The following is a 14,782-nucleotide window of genomic DNA, read 5'->3' as shown; positions in this document are numbered from 1 at the left end:
ACATTGCTCCATAGTGCCAGAGGTCAAAAACAGGTTATGTGAATAATATAAACAGATCTGTATTTTAATTTTAATATTATGGCTCCTTGGGCAGATCAAATTCATTAATTAATTCCATTATTCAGAATACTGAACCATCTGACCACATAGATTATCTAGTACAGTAAATAGTGAATGGAGCAGGCAGCAGATGGTATTCTGAAAGATCACAGGAAACTACAGTGGACGGACTGCCAGAGCAGACTGCTGTCCTCTCTTTTACCTCATGTCCTTCCTCTAATCATCTTCCTCTTCCCTCTTTTATCCACTCTTAACAGTGAAGACCCAGACACATGGTGTTGTGCTGGAATGGGGTGCCAATCAGAAAATGGTCCAATGACGAGCAGTATTGTGCAAAAGTTTTAGGCACTTTAAATGTTTCAATTCATAGATTCGATCCTCCATCACAAAGGGAGGCATCTGATTGGTTCCAAATGTATTCTGCAGTATGATAACAGCCATAAACATAAAGCCGGAGCCATAGAGAACTTTCTTTAGCTATGAGCAGAACATGTAGTCTTGCAACAGATGGTATGGCCCCCACAGAGCTCTGATCTCCACATTATGAAGTCAGATTTGTTTTACCTCTCTATGATGCAGAAACAACCTACCTGCCAAATACCTGAAAAACTGTATGCATGTGTACCGAGGAGAACTGCTGCTGTTTTAAAGGCAAAGCTGCTCACACCAAATATTGATTTCATTTAGGTTTCTTCTGTTTACTTTCTTTGAATGAAGTTAACTGATAAATAAAAACTTTTCATGGCATTATTTTTAAAAGTATATTTTCGTCCCTAAAACTTTTGCACAGCACTGCATTTTGTAGTTGATTCCACTATATTGGAATTGTAACACTCTTACTTCTGTCCACTCTGTATATACAGTATTACAACTATTGCATTTCTATCATCCTGTTTTTCTTCTTGAGGTATTTATCCAAAATCAAGTGTGTAAGTATTGAGGATGTTGTTACTTGCATAGATTGTGACGACGTCTGAGACATATTTGTGATTGACATGACTTGCCTTGAAATGAGCTTGCGTATGTTTGTCTTTCATGCATGAATGCTCGAATTTACGGGCACATACGTAAACCGCCCCATATAACTGGCTAATGGTTGGGAAGGCTCTTAGATGACTCACTCGCTCCTTTAAATGCACACAAACAAAAACTCACAAACAGTGATGAACGCAAATTTCCAACGAATGCTCGTTAAGCGTTTATCCAGAGGCAGTTACCAACACTCATCAGGTCATTTAGAGAGACAAACAGACAAACAAACAAATAAACGCACACTGGTGGCTTATTCGAGCTACCATGAACAACTTGTAAAGGTTTGGAGGGCCCACTCTCCTGTGTGGATCTCTATGTGTGTTTATGAGTGTGTGTGTGTGTGTGTGTGTGTGTGTGTGTGTGTGTGTGTGTGTGTGTGTGTGTGTGTGTGTGTGTGTGTGTGTGTGTGTGTGTGTGTTCATGGGCATCCTGTGTGTGTGTGTGTGTGTGTTCATGGGCATCCTGTGTGTGTGGGTGGACAGTGAAGCTGAGTTGTCATGTTGGGCAGAACATATCTGCATATTCATAATTGAGCATCTACAAGCATTCACTGACACTCTCAGGTGAACACAGTAAAACAGAATTAACGGTGAGATGTAAGTATTATTAAAACAATGATAATGGTGTTGTGCTGAGAAACGCTGCAGTAGGCACAAAGGAGAAAGAGAGAAAGAGTGAAAAGACACAATGGCAGACTAGAACAAGAGTGAGAGAGGAAGAGAATGAGTGGTAGGCAGGAGATTCTGTGTGGGTTGACTCTCTCTCTCTCTCTATCTCCCTCTCTCTCTCTCTCTCCCTCCCTCTCTCTCTCCCTCTCTCTCCCTCTCTCTCTCTCTCAGGTGCTATGGTAACCTACAGGGCTGCAGCTAATCAAAGGAGAGGAGAGGATACGATAAGAGAGGAAAGGAGAGAAGAGGAGTGGAGTAAACAGGACAAGACAGGTTAGGAGAAGAAAGTAAAAGACAGGACAGTAGAGTAGAGGAAAAAACAGGAGAGGAGAGGAAAGGAATAGACAGAATAAGACAGGAGAGGAGGGAAAAAGACAGGACAACAGATGAGAGGGAAGGAAATGAAGGGATAAGACGGGACAGGAGAGGAGGAGTTGAAAAGACAGGAGAGTAGAGGAGAGGAGAGAATACGGCAGGAGATAAGAGGAGGAGATGAAAAGTCGAGAGGAGAGGAGAGGAGGGGATAAAAAGACAGGAGAGGAGAGGAGGAGTGAAAAAGACATGAGAAGAGAGGAGGAGTGAAAAAGACAGGAGATATACTAAAGAAGAAACATTCCATGAGTTTACGCTCCCCTGCCAGTTCTAGTTTGATTCTATATTTGTTATTCTTAGTAAGTCGATAAAAGACAGATTATTTCTACTTGATTATGACACTGATTTATCAACCTGATCAAATATGTGATCATATTTTGACAAAATGTTACACAACATCTAGCTATTCCAGCGCTTTTGATCATATCACATGATCCTCCATCATTTAAATGAATCTTCCAGGGGACTTTTCTGAGCAGTTTAAGGACTTCTTGTGTAATTTGCAGGTTTCTGCATTCTCTAGTCTCTAAACTTTAGTCATTATAGTGGGTTTGGTGTTTTTGCAGATGATATTAGATGCAGAAGCATACACACATCAGGTGGATCGCCACCTCTGCAGCTATATTTTTAGATCTTTTTCGAGTGTTTTGATGGCCTGTCCTGATCTCAAATGCACCGATTCTTAACAGACAGCGTATGATTGTCTCTACAGAAGGAACAAGCAGATAGATCATAATACACAAGTGACTAAACAAGCAATGTATCTACAGTATTTGTAAGTATATTTTGCATCTCTGGATTTTTTCCATTGGAGATCAGATAATGGCCAGTAAATTCAACAATAATCAGTATATCTCTAGAATAAAGTGTATAAATACATTTTAATGCTGAAAGTTAGTGGTTTTGCATTCTCTATGAAACATAATAAATTAATATCAACTGCTAAAATGAAAACAGCCATAGTGACCACAATAATGTAATTTATGTTTAACATAAAGTGAGTTTGTTACTTCTTTTTAATCTGCAGTGGTTACGCAAAAAACCGTCTATTGCTCTTATTTAGTCAGATTTGATCAGAAAACTTAAGTAACACACAAGTGAACACACATTTCGGTTTGTTAGGTGAAACACAAAAAGTCTTTGGAGATGGACTTTTGTGTTGTTTGTTGTTGTGACAATTGATGATATAGAAAAAGAAATGTCAAGCCTATAAAGAAAACAGTCCTTTGTGTACACTGCAGCACATTCATCACAGCATGATTCAGCCTCATGAAATAAGCTGAGGACTCAACTACTGAAGGCAAAACTGGTATCAAACCACTGGCAACATTGGTGTACATTATATCTCTACTAAATGGCTCTGTAACCCTCAACTTTAGACAGTTATCATCTTCACATGTCGGGGGGAAAAAAAGGAAAACCCTTACTGTACCTGTGGACATTTGTCATACTCAATTCTGGGTAATTTATCCATAAATGCACTGACACGCATTACCAGTTTGAAATTGTAAAAGCAACACATTTTCTGGTGGGAACAGGTGCAGAGATAACGGCAGCAATTGGTCCCACAATGATCATGTGGTGCAGATTCAGAAAAAACAAATAAATCTGTTGGAGCCTCGGGGGTGACTGCTGGCCAAAATGAGTTCACACATGTGAGATTCATTGCCATTAATCAGGAGGTAGTGTTGGAGAAATTGACTTTAGTCCCTGAAATGTCAAAGCCAGACATATCACACAAATACAGATTCTACTGCATACAAAAGTATTTGAGATTTGAAATAAAACACTAATCTGCAGCTACAGGACAATAAAAGATTAAAATGCCTACATGCTGTTTAATAATGGAGTAATGATGTCATTCTGTTTTAGTGCAAAGTCTCTTTAGTTGTGTCATCATTTGTTCATGCTGCTTTCCTGATTTACGACAGTTTAATCAAATGTTTTAACGTTGCCATTAAAATGCCTTTTTAAAAAAAATCAGTGGAGACCTGTCACACTTTGTTTCTCTCATCTGTCTCTCAGTTTTTCTCCTCCTTTGTTTCACACTCCCTCTTCTCCCCCCTCTGCTCATTTCTCACCGTTTCATAATCCTACAGAGAATGATGCAACTGTACAGTAACTAAGCACAGACAGACACACACATACACATACAGAGCTTTTCTGAAACTAGACTACTAAAAGAAATATTTTAGCTACACTTTGAGTTTATTCTTGAACAGAAAACAGTATCGTTTTTTTCCTCTATCTGTCAGTCTTGCGTGTACAGTTTTTAACCTGTCTGTCTATCTGTGTGCCTGTCTTTGTCGGTCATGGTGCTTCAGCTGTCACTGGATCCACATTAATTTCTCTGGTGTACAGGTCCTGCACAGCCACAAAGGTGATATCAGTTATTGTGGCTGATTAGTCCTCCTCTCAGAGTGGAGCTATGCTGAGCATTTGCAGATGTCAATTTCAATTTATGTGGCCCAATATCACAATTTACAAATGTGCCTTAGAGGGCTTTACAATCTGCACATCAACGCAACTTCCTCTATCATGAGACCTTTGATTCAATAAGGAAAAATGTCCCCAGTAAACTCTTTAATAGGGAAAAAATGGAAGAAACAGAAGGGAAAGAAAATTGCAATTGGAAAAACAGGATAATAGAATTATAGAGATTGATAATGTATATGAAGAATATATCAGGAGGACGTTGAAGAACTTCCAGATGCTGTCAAACAGAACCTGAGCCATACAACCTCTTCTCACCAAACTCCTGTTTTATAACCTCACTGAAATCACATCAGAGCATCTGTTTTTCTTTGTTTTTCTTTGAAGGTATTTGCAGGATCCTTAAAGACTCAAAATATTCACTCAGCTGCACAATAAAAAAAGTCTATTTACAGATCCAAAAAAAGATGGATGACATGACGTTTCTATCCCGGGTTTTTTACATCACCGGAATTGAAAGATTTACTATGATTTATATTATAGAGCTGCAACTAACAGTTATTTTCATTATTAATTAATCTGCTTATTATTTTCTAGATTAATCCTTTTGTCTATAAAATGTCAGAAAATCATGAAAATGGATGTTATAACTTCCCTGAGTCAAAAGTGACATTTTTAAATATTTTATTTCATTCAACCAACCAACCATCCAAAACCCAAAAATATTCAGTTTACTATCATGTTTGCTAAAGGAAAGCATTAAATCATCACATTTGAGAACCTAAAAGCAGCAATTCTTGGGGCACTTTTGCATAAAAAATACTGAAATGATTATTCGAATACCAAAATAGTTGCTAATTTATTTAAAGTCAATCAACAAATCTATTAATTGACTAATCATTGCAGCTTGAAGTCTATTTGAATTACATGTCCAATGTTATATTTGCATATATGATGACATATTTCTACTTTTCAAGCATTAACTAACTTTCTTGTTTTTTCTTGTTTTGCTTGTCAGAAAAATCAAATCAATAGATGTTAACATATAAGAGGCACAAACTGTGACATTAGTTTGATCTGTACACGTGCACAGAGTCCTGAGAGGAGCTCTAATCAGCCAGAAGTGAAAACATCTGTGCATCGTGTGTCGGGGCTTTAATCAAGTTGTCCACACCACCTGAATCGCATCCACTCTATTGTGCTTTCCAGAGAAGAGGGAAGTTGTTATGATCGTAGACATGTTGCACTACATGATTAATGGTTTGGTTGCTGGGGTGACGATTTCTATGTGTGCATGTGTGGGATGATATCAGCTGTCAGTTGCAGTCATAGTACATAGTAATATAAAGATGCAATATCGGACATGTTAAATGTCGGATATGAAAAGCACTAATGGTGCCTCCTGCTCTGAACATTTTTGTTTGTTTTATGTTTTTTTAACTGTTTGTACTTCCTCCTCATGATGAGGTGACAAGCTGAAATATGTTAGTCTAACACAAAAGTTCTTACTTTTACTTGAAGTGCTACTGGAGTTTTTACCTCTTCTTTTCCTTTCTAGCATAAGTAGGTGAAGTTTTGTGAGAAATCCCTACCCTGCCTCCACATGTAAAATATCAGAAAATATTCTCGAGGCCAAGATAAACTGCTGCTTATTTGGACTACTTCAGTCCTATCATATTTGTTAACATTTGCACAGTGGTTCACGTATTCTTTTTGGTATATTTTTTATCCTGCGGTATGTCAGGATAAGAATTTTTAACCTCCTATTTTCATGTGTTCAACATTAACACACATCTTCTGCAGGCAAACAGATGAAATACAACTTCCCACAGCTAATAAGTTCAAATATTAGAAACAGTCTAGTGACACAGGTCAGCATGTTATCAATATATCCCATTAGCAATTAAACTGCTGATGCTCTTTGAGGACGCTCAATAAGCAATTGTTGCCAGGTAACAAATACAATTGCAGCCTCCATGCAGAGTCTTAGATGATATTTCTTTGCGACTACTTTTGTTTGCAGGATGTTAAACCTGAACCCCACAGTGCTGCATGAGCGTGATATGGTTTGGGTCACAGTCACAGTTGGGTCATCAGGTCCAGATCGCCTTTAGAAAGACCTTGAAGCCAGACAAGATAATCATCTGGATATAAATATATAAACACACTGACAGTAACCCCAGCCGGACACTAGAATCAAAACCCTCCACATCCTCCAGACAGGATGATCCACCTGCTGAGAGAGGATCCATGTATCTATACCACAGTATGGAACAGGCATCACACTGAAACCAGGGCCAATAGGGGTGGTGGGTTTTAATCGAGAGCAGAGTGAGACTTCCATTTACTATCCATTTGCTTTAATGCTGCAATTCATTTTACTTAAAACTCACAACACGGAAAAGTGCAATGCAACAGTCGTTTAAATCAGAATTACAAATTGGAAACTTGGACAAGATCCATCCAGCGGCAACAGAAACACACCTGAAGTCACAGCAATATAGTGGCGCACACAGTGAACAGTAAGCAGAATTACCTTTAACATCAATTTTTACTTAATGTAATGTTTGTGTTGTGAAATGTGCTGCAGCAACTTTGTAGCTGCCAAGTCTTTGTGAGCATGCAGTACTAGACTACTCATTTCATCTCTTTCAAAGTGTGCTGATCTGTTAAATCAGCTGTTGTAGAGTTGGGCTGGAACTAAACCCTGCATGTACTTGACCCTCCAAACATCATTTTGCTGCAGGCAACCGTGTTTCCCTGAGCAGATGCACTGGGATGCATTAAGAATGGATGTTGGGAATACCGACTCGGAACTATTGACTTCTGACTTGCAGTGGATTGCAACATAACTTTAATGCATAAACTTTAACTCCAATTATCAGCTTGTATAAAAGCCTAACAGAACACCTCCTCTAACAGAAACAGCTGAGTCTGGAGATGGAGGTAGTTGCATCAGAGAGGAGACACAAAGAGGAGGAGAGACCCGGCCTACAGACAAGAGCGGGGCAGGAAAGGCCAGCTGTGCCAGAGAGGAAAGGACAGGAAAGAAGAAGGAGAGGGAGAAAGAAAGGGGGGGGGGGGGGGGGGGGGGGGAGGAGACACAGTGCCCACCCTGGAGCCAAAGCAGCAGGTGGATGATGCATCATAAATGACTTTGCTATAAGGAAAGTTCGACACTTGACATTTGGAGTTCAACATGCTGCAGAAACAGTGGCCCGGAACACTGGAACTAATGAGATTATTTTCTTGTGCAGTAAAGAAAAGGTTAGTACAGTCAGTTTTATTCATCATTCATCACATGCCTTTTTCACTCAATAATAAGACTGTGTGTTGGAAGTCTATGGGCATATATACTCTAACACAACCAGTACCTGTTTTACACATTTACATTTGAAAGATTGATTGTGGTTACTGAGAAAAAACAACGGTGGGTTGTTAACAGTAATGAATATATTGGTTTATAAAGTGTGTGATAATTATATACCCTGTGTAGGCCTATGTTGGGGTCCCAATATATATATATTTTCAATGCAAATCTGACATAGTGAATGCTCAGATCATTTGTTATCAATTGTCCTCGAAACATTAAAGTTAGTAATGATACAATATCTTTAATATTATTGAATTTTGGTGGTGGGGCTACCTTTTTAGTTAGCCTATATTTGGATTAAAAACTGTGTGGAAGAGAATAGCTCTATTGCCATGCGCAAATGGAGCATTGATGGATGTCATTTTCTATGGAGAGCAGGAGATCCAGCCACACAGGGTATGATGGATACAGCGTGGCGAGTTGATGGACCAATCAATGTATCTGAATTTGCATTATTATGACTTGATCTTACCTTAATGTGAACTAAACTCAGATCGAACTGTCAAATTAGGCAGTGCTGATAAAATGTGAATCAAGATTCTGTTACTGTGTTACCTATTTCTTGCTTCCCATGTTTTCAAAAATGTATTTTAGTTGTAATATGAGAAAGTTTGTGACCCAGGTAAAACCCAGCAATGCCCAACCCACAGTACATCATCCAGTCAGTCACCACCAGTGGAAGTGTTTAGTGGTCCAGTGCATTCACATGAAACCTCACCGGAGTCTGTGTGTCTTTGAAATAAAGTTGATTTTTCATTCCCCAAATTAATACATACTTGGAAAGTTTGGGACCTTTGCTGGAACGTAAAGGGGACCTTTATAATAGCCTTTATAATATACCTTATTTTCAGTCATATATATATAATGTTACAATGTTGGATATTAAACATGGCCAAAGTGTAAAATAATAAGGTAAACGTACATAGAAATTTTCCCTGTGAACAAAATGGACCCACTTCAGACTGCTGGATGCTCAACTTTCTATACTGAGTCAGCTTGTGACAGATTTATTTATATATTCATCTGCTCCTCACACAGCGCACAAGTTCATTGCTCTGTTCCACTAATATTATGGCTTTTTTTTTTACATTGTTTTGGGTGTAGACAATCCAAGCTATGACTCAAGTCAAACTAACATGCTGTGAGTTTGAGCAAAATAAAATAAGTAGTTTACCTGTTGTAGGTGTGCTGATTGTCTGCAGCTCTTCATCAAACATCATCATCACTGTGGCTGTTTCTAGTGGTAGTATTCCATTATTTTTTTTATTTTATTTTATTATTAAAGCTGATCCACTGAACAAACAGCACCAAATATATCCATATGGTGTTGTCAGCTAGTTTTTAGTGCTGCTGAAGAAGCACATCTGAACATTTCGTTTCCTATCAATTCTTCACAATAAAAGTCTCCTGTTACTTAGTCATTTAAAAGATTTTAATTTGAAGAAGTAAAGTAGCTGCTCAGGAACTAAAATCAGAACAGGGCTCATTGAGGGGGGGCCTTAAAGAGACCGGAACTAAAATGGCCTGTTTCAGACAGAGGCTGAACTGAGGAGCTGCATTAAGGGCCAGTATAAGATAATAAGGAGTTTTTTTAACTGTGAATCACAACTATACTCCATGCAGTATTATTATATGGAATTAGGTATATATTACAGTTTTGCACCTCCTATTGAAACACTTCTTCACGCCTATGATCGTACAGGCTTTGCTAAAACATGATTAAGGTACACAGGACTTCCACTAACATCCCTACTGATGTTACATTTGACTGGGACAATTTCTCAGCTGTGGGGCATCGCAGTGAATCTGTGTGCTGAGGTGAATACCATGTACTTGTGATGTTGTGGGCTCAAATCTTGCTCCTGGCCTGTCTCATCCCCCTTTTGTCTCTTTGTCACTGCTCTGCATACAGTCTAATGAAACAGCAACGAATCCCTAAGCTTTATATCTGCAGTAGACAGAGCTGTGAAGATGAGATGTTACCTCCTACGCAGGCAGGCAGACAGGCAGCAGCTCTGGACACAAAAAACACCCTCCGACAGTAGCTACTGTAATTCTATGGAGTATCTGATTAAGTCTCACTGATAGGAAATACTGAGCCTGCAGCCATCATGTGAGCTGATAGATTTATTCTGTGGATTTATATCTGTAGCGAGCATCTGAATTCATGGTGTGGACCGATAGCAAACCTTTAGGCACTAAAATAATAGAATACAACTTCATAGACTGCGTACAGTATCGCTGTAGGTGGCTTATGATACATTTAAGAACCTGGAAGTACTGCTATGTTAGTGAGTTCTGTTCACAGCTGGCAAGATGGAGTTTTATGAGCTGAGCGAGTCAGTTAACATCAAGATGTTTAGAATAAAGTGTCTTCATTCAGGAGAGGTGTGTAACAAAAGGCAGATGAGACAAAAAAATAAATCTTAATTTGATTCCATATTTAGTTTTTTTGGAGTGAGATATTTATGATTGGACAAATGTCATGACACTATGTGCTATGACATTGATTAGCTTCCATTTATTTACATTTGCTTCCATTTATTTTTGCTCGGGTGGCTAGTTTCTTTTCAGAAATTGTATTATCATCAAATGTCTCCTCAAGATGGTGATAGGTGATGCCATTGGTGATGATAAGTGTAAGAAAAAATAAACATTTATGGGTTAATTTTGTCTATATGGACTGTTTACAACAGGGTGCTGGGTTTTGAACCTAGGGACGTTGCATATATATGGCTAAGCTGTAACCGCTTGGCTACAAGAGCCCTCCATATAATATAATTCATTAAGAGATGCAAGTACAGTTACAAGTATATATTTTTGTATTAATGTCAGTGTTTTCAGTTTTGAATATGTGATTTTCTTCATGAGGCAAAATATTATATTTTGTCACTTTTTTATGACAAATCTGTGACCAGGAGGGTCTCAACTCTTCAGCCAATATTTTAAATTATGCAATTCAATTAGTTTCCTACAGGTTATCTTATTTGTCAAAATCTGTTTGTGTCAATGAATGTAGCTTTTAGACATTGGTTTTGGGAAAACTTTCTATACACCATCTGATCTCATAAAATCCAACAGGGGGACAAAAGCATTCCATAAAGGTTTTTCAAAAGAAAAAAAAAGACTTTGTGCAGATTAAAGTTTTCACATGTGATCTAAAAGAACCTAAAAGTCTGTGAAGTGTCCTCAGGTGGTCGGATAGATTACTTTTGTTTTGGGGGAAGCAGCCAAGCAGAAAGCCAAGTCCCCCGATGGTGCAAAGCCGATTCCTGAGGGCATGGAGGAACCGGCTGTCGCCTGACCCGAGGTTACTAATGGAGGTTTTGGGGAATCCTGGTGGCACAGAGGACTTGCACGCATACCATGCACTTACAGTTTTAATCCCACGCATGATCTGAGTCACATATTGTCTCTCTTTATGACTTTTCATTGTAGGAAGACATGGGGAGTGCAGATTCACTTGTTAACACATATATCTGTCCACATAAATAAAGCACATACAATCACACAGACAAAAAACATCCTTTGAAGTTGAGAAACATCCCATTATGTCTTTTTAGGTTACGGTAGAAAAGCCACACAGCGGTGAAGCAATTCTGGACTAGTGGAACAGCATGATGCTGCACAGCTATGGTAAAATCCCTGATACAGAGTATGGATGAAGCGTTATGTAATTAATACTCCTCCTCCTATGCAGATACAGTAGACAAGCCTAAAAATCCTAGCATCAGCTAAAACTGTAGCCCTAAAATCACTGATACAGTTTATAAGTGTGGTATCATTCTGGCACCTATATTCCCATATAGTCCAGGAGCTCTTGACTCAGCGTTTGCATCACTGACACTGTAAAACAGGTTTTCAATGTAATGTAGGTTTCATACAGTAACACCAAACCCCCTCTACAGTCACGCAGCATGCAGAGAATCTGTCTTTCTCTCCATCTCACCCACACATACATAACATGCAGTGCAGTCAAAGTCAAGAGAAGCCTCTGTTTACCTGCTATCAGTGTTCCATAATTCACAGTTCTGGCAAGGACAGATGACTGGTAAAGCCAAGACAGACAGAGAAAAGTGGTGTGGGGTTCTCTTACCAGCAAATCCCCCTTCTTCAGGAATTCTTCCTCTCCTCTCCCTTCAGCCGGCTTCCTCCAGCACTCCGGCGTTCATCTTTTCCAATAAAGAGAGCAGAAAGAGAGCGAAGGACTTTAAATAATCAGCATTCCACTTGCTCTTGTGTTCTCTCTCTGTCTCTCCTCTCTACTCTCCAGATTTCTCCACAGTGTTCGGCAGGGGGGGGTGGATGGTGGGTAAGCAGGAGCATCAGTGATACACTGCCACGCGCTCCTCCGCTGCAGGAGGCTGAACGTCAATCACACAGGTAACCTAGGGAACCGCAGGGCCCACCCCTAGCCTAACGTTGATTGGCCCATCTGACGGAGAATCAGAAGTCACAAGTCCTCACAGATCCACAGATGGGTACTGTGAGCTGTGGTGGGATCATGTATAGAGCCAAACAAACAGTAGTGGATTGCAGTACTTGTGAACTCTCTTTCTCTCTCTCTCTCTCTCGCTCTCTCTCTCTCTCTCTCTCTCTCTCTTCTGACTTCAGAGCCTTTATTTTACAGTTGCCTAGCAACAGGCGAGCATGTGTGAGTGTGCGTTGCAAAGCAGGAGGAGGGATGTGGGAGAGAGAAAAAAGAGTTCAAGTCCTCAACTCTCTCTCTCTCTCTCTCCTTCTCTCTGTCAGAGGTGTGTTGAATATTTCAGCTCACAGCAGCAGACTGTGTCAGTATTATGAAGGCTGTTGTTGCTTCATAGCAGACTGTTACTGTAAATGCAGCACTGGGAGACAAAATGACTCAAAATGCAAAATACATCCCCTCAATAAACCTAAGATTTCAAGAGGTGTTGAGGGGGAAGAGCTGCACTCACTTGAAATGTTATGAGTCATCTTTTTAAATTCACTATTTCATGATTGGCTGGGATTTGTTAGTACTCTTATGCATAGGACAGATGATAAAGAAAACATGGGAGTTTCAAGATCTTAAATGCTTTGTGTATAATATGAACAGTGAAATATGCAGAGTGGCATACTCTTAAAGGAATAGTTTGATCAAATTTGGATCTAAACATTGTCTATGGATTATTTTGATTTGAATTGTGGCTTTAGGAGTAGATGTACGATTGTTCCTCTGTTTTTACAATGTGAAAATGTCTATAAATCTCATGTGTGTATGGTGGATATGAAGTCCATCACACTTCCACTGGTCAGAATTTGTCACCAGTAAATGTGCTATAACAGATACATAATTTCACATCCCTCTTTGCCTTTATTGTTTCTCCATGAAATACACTTCATAAGTCTAGTGCTTTCCAATTGTGACACTGTGTAATAAAGCATTTAAAAAGACAGCTAAAAAAAATGTTGTTACTGCAATGCTGAAGATCCCACAACCCTCAGTATATAACAGTGAGGCTGTGGTACAAAAATGTGTCAGCAGGGGGCACTGTTTTACTGAATAAGGTAGGAAAAAATTATTAAAAAGCAGGTAAAAACAATTTGAGGTATAAATGTTTGGAAAGTTCAGTGTGTGCCATGTAGTAACACATATGAATGTGTGTCTTTTTTGATGGCCCACCACTGAAATCCAAAGTCAATTTGTCACATTTATATGCCAATGTGCTGAGCTGATTGTGTCAGTTTGCGATGTAATTGGCTTTAGGCTAAAATAAGTTTGCTCCAGATCTGAACACATTAAAGAAGAGTCTCTATGAATCAATCAGATGTGAGAATCTCCTCCTGACAGAGCTGACCTGGTAGAAACTGTCCTTGTAGAGTCCAGCTGTAAAAGCCTGTACAGACCAATTTTCTGTGACACACTTCTGTTATTTGAAAGCAGAATATGTAGATGCTTCAGGGTATTTCTTGAATATTTAAAGGATGAAGCTGGTGAATTTCTATATTTTTCTGTATGTGCAACCAATATTGCTCTGATCCTCACACACTGCTAGTGTGTGTATCCAAAGCCTGATCTTATTCCTCTGTCCATCAGTGAGCCACACTGTTGGACTGGGTGACATGTTCCTTCGCCAATAAGATTACGGTCACATTAATTAGTTTAAAAATGGTTCCATAGACTAATTACAGCAATCACATTTTCAGGCTCCATAGAGTGTTTCCATTAGTGTTTCACTAGTTTATTGTGCATAGTAACATAGTCACAGTGATGTCACCCATTGGTTTGTGGACTGCCGTTTTGAAACTTCAAGTTTAGTGATTTGACCATAGCCATCTTTGATTTTTGTAACCAGAAGTGACCATATTTAGACGAGAGGTTAGAGCTGACCCAAGCTTTAGCTGCTAGCTTGATTAGCATGGCTCTCTTTGGATAGCTGTAATAATGCCCTTGCTAATGCTAATTTTCGCTAGCGAAAAAGAGCCTTAAAACTATTAAAACTAAATATACTTACCAGAAAAACTGAACTACCGACTCCCTCCAGAATCTTTTAGTACAACCAAACATTGAACAAAACTTTTTTAGACTTCTAAAAATACCCAAAATATAGAAAAAATCAGCAGCTTTATCCTTTCAACATAAGACCAGACAAGTTCATTGTTTGATGATAATTCCCTGTCCACTTCTTACTAGACAGGTTTGCTGTTGTGTTATTTCTCATCAAAGTCAGATTATTGTGTGAATGTTACACTGAAACAACAGGGTGAATATACTCACTGAGGTCGAGGCCTTTACTGTTGATGCTTCGGAGCCAGGCTTCCACTGCAGTTAGCCTCTCAGAGTGCTCACTGAAGGGTAAGAAAACATCAAAGGCACAATATG

The sequence above is a fragment of the Scomber scombrus genome, chromosome 8, assembly GCF_963691925.1.
Source record: "Scomber scombrus chromosome 8, fScoSco1.1, whole genome shotgun sequence".
NCBI lineage: Eukaryota > Metazoa > Chordata > Actinopteri > Scombriformes > Scombridae > Scomber > Scomber scombrus.
This window is presented reverse-complemented; position numbering follows the sequence as displayed.